This window comes from Euprymna scolopes, chromosome 13, assembly GCF_053919585.1.
Source record: "Euprymna scolopes isolate OS-2025 chromosome 13, ASM5391958v1, whole genome shotgun sequence".
In the NCBI taxonomy this organism is placed as follows: Eukaryota; Metazoa; Mollusca; class Cephalopoda; order Sepiida; family Sepiolidae; genus Euprymna; species Euprymna scolopes.
The window spans coordinates 30152342-30160019 of record NC_136494.1 but is presented as its reverse complement, the minus strand read 5'-3'; the positions used below and the strand labels follow the sequence as shown (position 1 = coordinate 30160019).

Here is a 7678-nt window from a genome sequence, read left to right as displayed (position 1 = left end):
GAGTGGGTTCAAAAACAGCCTACAGAAAATGGACTCTGATTTATTAAAGTATGATAGGTTATGAAAAGGAAGGGTTGTAAAGAGATAGCTTCGAATTTGGGGTATCAAAACCAAAGAAAAATATGATAAAAGTACGAATAAAAAAGACAAACCCCATAATTTATTATACCATACCTGTTCATACTGAAACACTTATCACAATATTCTGTGGATCTATATTAAAAAAAAATTTGTTAAACTTTTTGATATATTTCCATTTTATGGAGGTCAGGTGCGAACGAACACCCCATAATTTTATTATACAATATTTCTTGAAACTGAAACATAGTTATCAAAGTATACTTACGCAGATAGATATGAAAAGTTTTGATTAAAGCGTTTGCCTATTTCCATTCTATGGAGGCCAGGCGCAAACGAAGACACCACAATTTTATTATACCATCCCTATTTAAGTTAAAACATACTTATCAAAGTATTCTTATGTACATCATCATGTAATCGTTATGTTTTTAATTTGTAACTTTTTTTTTATTTCCATACTATGTGGACCATGCGCGAACGCAGACCCCACATTTTTTATGAACCACCGTTCTGCCAGATAAAACATACCCATTCCTGTGTCTCGATACATTTTCTATCATTATATGTGATCAGTTTGATAAAATAGTCAAGCATATAGGAGCCTATGCGTGACCAGACACACACACACACACATTCAGATTTATATTATAGATGTAGATATATAACACCACCATTTTAGCCCTCTAACATTGAAACCTGCGCCTCTCAATCATTGAATTCCTGTTAATTCGCCTCAACAAACCGACCATCAATCAGGCTCAATATGAGGGGGGGAGGCACGCTTAAGTGCGTTAAACGATTTTAAACAATTTTAATCGGCTTTCAATATATTCACCAGATGCAAATTTTAATTCATTTCTAGCTTGAAGACGACTGATTGAAGTCCAAAACGCTCGTGATGATAGGACATTTATTTTTACACTCGAACAGAGCGTTCGAACATCTGCCCGATTAAAAGAAGAATAAAAAGTCAATCAAATGAGGTATAGTTTGTTTAAACAACTACATGAAATTAAGCTTAAATTTCAGTTTTTGAAAAAATTACAAGTGTGGACTTTTTGCCGCCTATATCTATAACATAAAGCTAAACGTCTGTGCATGTGTATATATATATATATATATATATATATATAAATATATATATATATATATATATATATATATATATGGTCACGAATAGGCTCCTATATGGTTGACTATTTAAAAAACTGATTACATATAATGATAGAAGATGTATCGAGACATAGCAATGAGTATGTTTGATCTAGCAGAACGGTGGTTCATAACAATTGTGGAGTCTGCGTTCGCGCCTGGCCCACAACGTATGGAAATAACAAATGAAAAAAAAAGTTTACAAGTGTTTTTGATATAGATGTACATAAGAATAATTTGATACGTATTATTTAACTTAAATAGGGATGGTATAATAAAATTGTTTGATCTGCGTTCGCGCCTGTACTCCATGGAAACACGGCACAAACTTTAACAAAGACTTTTCATATCAATCTGCGTAAGTATACTTTGATAATTATGTTTCAGTTTCAAGAAATATGGTATAATAAAATTATGGGATGTTCGTTCGCCCCTGACCTACATAGAATGTAAATATGTCACAAAGTTTAACAAGGTTTTTAAAAAGGGGTGAGAGTCCACAATAACACCTTAACTTTAATCTTAATTCACATTAGCTTTTATTTATTTTTTGAGTTGAATCATATTGTGTCGATTAAATTCACCTCATAAATTCACGTTCTTATTAAAGTGAAATAAAAGAAGAAGAAAAGTCGGAACTTAAGACAATTTCGACACAATTTTTTGCATAGCTCTTTTTTTTCCTTCTCCACTTGCACGTGGAACTCTTTCGAAAAAAGATAAATAGATAAATAATAAAAAAAATAAGAACGTTACTTGTTATCGTGTCAAAAGAAGGATAAAATCCTGCTCACGTGATTACGTGTCTTTTAAAAACATTTACATAACCTTTTTATTTTTATTTATATATCTGTTTAAGCTTTTTTGTCAATGTACTAGAAGGAATTCAGTTGATTACAACCTTTTCTGCGTATGCTTTACATTACAATAGTACAACCCCGAATCCGACGGCGCAATACTACACCGTTCATTACTGTAAAACAGAAACGAATCTGTTCTGCTTAAAAAGGGCGCCATTTTCTTCTTACTCACATTTATATCGATTCTTTGCTTTAAAAAAACTAAAGTAATTACGTGTTTACTGTTTTAATATCCCATTTTGCTGTTTCGGATTATTTTACTAAGGTAAGTAAAGCTTCATTTTTTTTCAAAACTGTTTTTGTTTTTTTGTTTTTCGATATTTCGTCGATATTATTTAGTAAGAATGTTTAGCAGGAAAGCCAACAAACGGCTAACCGAAAAAATTAATATACAAGAAATAAATGTTACCATAGTCAATAAAAGTTCAGTTCATGTTTTCTTTTTAAATATTTTTAATCCTCTTTACTTGAAATAATGTCAGCGAACCGAAATTAAAACGAAATTTGAGGCGATAACTACTTAAAGGAATTTTTATATAAACTACACATGTCATAATCGAATATCCCTCAAGCACAAAATAACGGAAAACATTAAAATATGTTTATAAATATTCCTTACGTTGACGGAACTCTCTTAAATTGTCAACACAGAATGGTCAGGTGCTCCTCCTTAAAATTGAAAACGGGGCTCTCCATTTCAAAGTCGAGGCCATTTTGATTTTTTTAAAACCGGTTCGTGAATTAAAAAAAAATTTTTTTTGCAAACTACTTAAAAATACAAACCAATGTACTTTTCTACCATAAAAGTGAATTTTATTGACTACGGTAACATTTTTTTCTTATATATATATATATATATATATATATATATATATATATATATATATATATATATATATGTGTGTGTGTGTGTGTGTGTGTGTGTGTGTGTGTGTGTGTGTATATATATAACATTTTCTCTTTGTAAGGAACATCATTTTGTTGGTCACTCTTGGCTACGAATGGAAACAAATTGATATAAAAAAATATATTTTCGCGAAAATTATATTTACTTTCATCATATTTTATTTAGGGTGAAAGTTTTGAGTATCAAAACCTATCTCTTTACAACCCCCTCCTTTCAATAACCTACCATACTTTCATCAATCACAGTCCATTTTCTGTAGGCTGTTTTTTTAAACTCAGTCTAGGACGTTATTTCTGCTAGTATATATGCGATTTATGCGGTAAAATGACTTTATCCGGAGATGGCCTAGCTAGCCACAAGCGTTCACATGGAGATCCATCTTTCGTTGATGGGGGGAAAAATTGCAGGGCACAGATGTTCTGTTTGCTCTTTGTCTGTAAATCGAGTGGAGGCCTAAAGCGTCATATAAGCTTCCACAGTAGAGCAGCACCAGTTGGCATCTCTCAATCTCAGTTTAAGTGTGACCTTTGCAACAGACTGTGTAAGCGCAGGGCTGGTCTGAAGAGCCACCTTCGTTCCCACAGAAAATAGGAATTGATGCATCTTGATCACATCTTACCACGTATATATGTTGTGTGTATAAGTGTATGTATGTGTATATAATTTATAAAATATATATATATATATATATATATATATATATCCAAAATACATGAAAATAAATGAGTAATCAGAAATAAAGCAAGGGAAAGATGGTCTTCTTCTGCCAAGAAGTGACAATCGCCATATATATATATATATATATATATATATATATATATATATATATGTGTGTGTGTGTGTGTGTGTGTGTGTGTGTGTATAAATTTATATCTATAAAGTCATATATATATAAATAATACATATATATATAAATAATACATATATATGTGCATATATTTTTATAGTTATATATTCATACACATATATAAATATATGTATAGTCATATAGATAATCATATATTTATATATATATATATGTATAAATATAATTATATACATATATAGTCATATATTAATATATATAGTCATATTTATCTGATACTGGATATGATCTTAAACTATATCCGACCTGTAGTTGTAGTACCTGGTAGGGCTCTAGCTAAGGGTTAAATAGAAACTTTTTTAAAAAAGCCAAAAACAAATATGTTCTATTGATATCTTTCTTCGAATTCACTGGATTCGGCATTAAATTACCTGAAAAGGGTTAACACTCCGTAACACAAAAACAATCAACCAACCATATATCTATATATATAAATATAGTCAAATTTATATATATATATATATATATATATATATATATATATATATATATAGTGATGTATTTATATATTTATAGTGATACGAGGGGCGTGCAATAAGAAATCTTCCTGATCCACTTCCCATAGCAGTAGAGCAACGAAACTAGTCACCGTTATTAGTCTTTCCCCGCCTCTTGATTTTGACCCGCCTCTTGATTATGATAGCTTCCCTTAATTTCCTCAAAAGTGAAGCATAATAGGCATAATAGGCTCCTGTAATTTTGGTACCCTTCGCCAGGAAATCTGTCATCACTACTCCGTCCTGGTCCCAAAAGACTGTGAGCATGACCTTGCCGGCGGAGGGCTGCACTCTTGCCTTCTTTGGAGGTGGTGAGTCCAAATTCTTCCACTGCATTGACTGGGCTTTGGTCTTTAGATCATGGTGATGGACCCAGGTTTCATCTGGTTTAATCACTCTTTGGTAAAACTTTGACACATCTTGACACATCTCCAAATTCATCTTTGAAATTTCGACGCGTTATCCCTTCTGGAATGGTGTGAGCAACGTGAGAATCCATCTGGCAGACACCTTATGCATATGCAAAAGGTCATGAATGATAGTTTCCACAGAACATGTACTAATCTTGACATCTTGAGCTATTTGGCGAATAATAATGCGACGATCTTCCAAAATGGCAGCCTCAACTTGACGGACAGATGCTCAATCAATGGCAGAAGAGGAGGGCAACCAGGTCTGGGAGCTGTTTCCACAGACTTCCAGCCATGATTGAATTCACAGTGCCAGCGTTTTACAAGGTCATATGATGGGACATTATCACCATTGGTTTCTTTCATTTCATCAAAAGTCTCGTGTGGTGTGCGTCCTTTCAAATACAAAAACCGGATCACTGCTCGACATTCAACAGGCTCCATTTCACACCTGACTCAGTTCAAACACCTGTAAAACAGAAACCACGATTAGGTCAGAGCTGTAATTTTCTACATCACCTATAGAGACATAAATCATTGCACATGCAAAATTTCAGTTAGATCAGACAACTGAAAGTGAGTCAGGGGCATTTATTAAGGATTTATTTATTGCATGCCCCTCGTATATTTATATATATATATATAAATAGTCATATTTATATATATAAATAGTCATATTTATATATATATATATATATATAAATAGTTATATTTATATATATATATATATATAAATAGTCATATTTATATATATATAGTTATATTTATATATATATATATATATATAAATAGTCATATTTATATATATATAAATAGTTATATTTATATATATATAAATAGGCATATTTATATATATATAAATAGTTATATATATATAAATAGTCATATTTATATATATATAAATAGTTATATTTATATATATATAAATAGTCATATTTATATATATATATAAATAGTTATATTTATATATATAAATGTATATATATACATATATATATATATGTGTGTGTGTGTGTTTGCGTGTGGGTTTATCTCTAAAAATTACGATAAAATCCGTATTTATCAACATAGAGTCAAATGAAATAGCTTTGAATACAGAAGATACATGTAACTGAAGAATCACGTTTGTAAATGTTCCAAACAATATTAATGACCGTTATAGTGTTAGTACGTTTTTGAAACACACTCTCTCTCTATATACACACACACACACACACACACACACACACACACACACACACATATATATATATATATATATAAGCAACAACAAATCTCTCTCTATATATATATGTGTGTGTGTGTGTGTGTGTGTGTGTGTGTGTGTGTGTGTGTGTGTGTGTGTGTGTGGTTAAAATATTAAAATGACGTTGTTGCTGCTAATGTTTGCGTGCGTGAGGTCATTGAGTATATGATTAATTTAGTCCACGGGGCACGGAATAAACAAGGAAAATCACTGCTAAAATCAGTTTAAAAAATGGTCATTTCCTTGTCTTAACATTTTACTGCAATTTCTCTTCATTCTCCCAATCATCAAGACTGTGTCATAAGTATCACACTATCAGATTAACCGCATACTTTTTTTTATTGTTTAATACATTTGTCACTATTTGTTTATACATGTACATTATCTCGTATCCAAGGTGATTCATTTATACATATTTTTGTTCAGTTTAAAAAAGTACTATGCTTAGTCTGAAGATTAATGCTGCTCAAAGCATTCTTTGTTCTACTTGACCTTTCTCTATCGACTTGTCAATAACAACAAACTTCAATCGTCGCAACTGTTTCGCCTCCTCATCATCACTGCGAGGAACAGTTGTTTCCTTTCCTTCTGCATCTTCTCTTGAATCTGATTCCTGCTGCTGCCGTTGCTGCTCGAGTCTGGCAATGTTCATATTATCTTCAGCGCCGCTATACTGGTCTCTCGCGGGATTTGCAAGGGGCAAACAACTCTGTGCAGACTAAAATGGACACTGACTGGCCGCCGCAGTTGATCAATTCCGACGAACTGTGTAACGATATCGTTTGTTGCAAGACGAGATCTCTCACCAGCAGCTTGAAGAAAGAATACGAGTTGACAGTTGCTACGTTCTACAAGAAGCGAGGAAGTTAGGGTTAGAGTTAGGGTTTTCTGAGGCGACGAAGCTAGGCGTCTGTTCAATGTGTAGAATGACGGAACGTTTACGCCTCAGATTTTTATATTATTAGAAATGGAATGGAAAAGATAAATTCTTCGCCATGATTGTAGGAATTAAAAAAACTAAAAAACATGCGTCCTACGGATGTATATTTACTTATAGTCTTTACTATTAATAAAATTCTAAATGTTTATTTATTTATATGTGTGTGTGTGTGTGTGTATACAAATAAAACTTTCAAACGGATGCACCAAATTGAAAAGATTTTTTTTTTTATGAAAGTCCCTAGATTTTCCTTATCTATATGGTTCGTAATGAATAACGCTGAGTTACACAAAAATCCCAAAATAAGGGGTTTTGGGTCGTTTTGTGCATTTTCAAAAAAGTTACCTGCCCATGTAAACGGAATTTAGCACTGTCTGTATACAGTCGCGGTAACATCTTTCAGCATACGGACAGGACTTGTGGCGCAATGGATAATGCGGCTGACTACGGATCAGAAGATTCCAGGTTCGAATCCTGGCAAGTTCGTAATAATTTTAACCATCATTTTATCCAACGTTTACTCATTATCTTTACTCTTAGTTAGGGTATTTTTGTTTTTTCAGTGATTTTGTTTTGTGCACATGGGAATTTCATATACGCCGAGTTCAGAGTAAGTGTTGATAGTAAGACGATGTTGAGTATACTCGATTTTGTGTTTGACTCGGCGTTGTGTGTACTGACGCAGCGCAGCCGCTAATATATTAATATACATGAGTGAAA

The 7678-nt window shown here is 32.4% G+C and overlaps 1 non-coding gene across 1 annotated transcript; it reads left to right on the top strand.

Moving 5' to 3' along the window:
- The first annotated feature begins 7371 nt into the window (after positions 1–7371).
- Positions 7372–7444, top strand: Trnar-acg (transfer RNA arginine (anticodon ACG)). The gene has a single exon. It is a non-coding gene; the product is annotated as a tRNA-Arg (tRNA).
- The last annotated feature ends 234 nt before the right edge of the window (positions 7445–7678 follow it).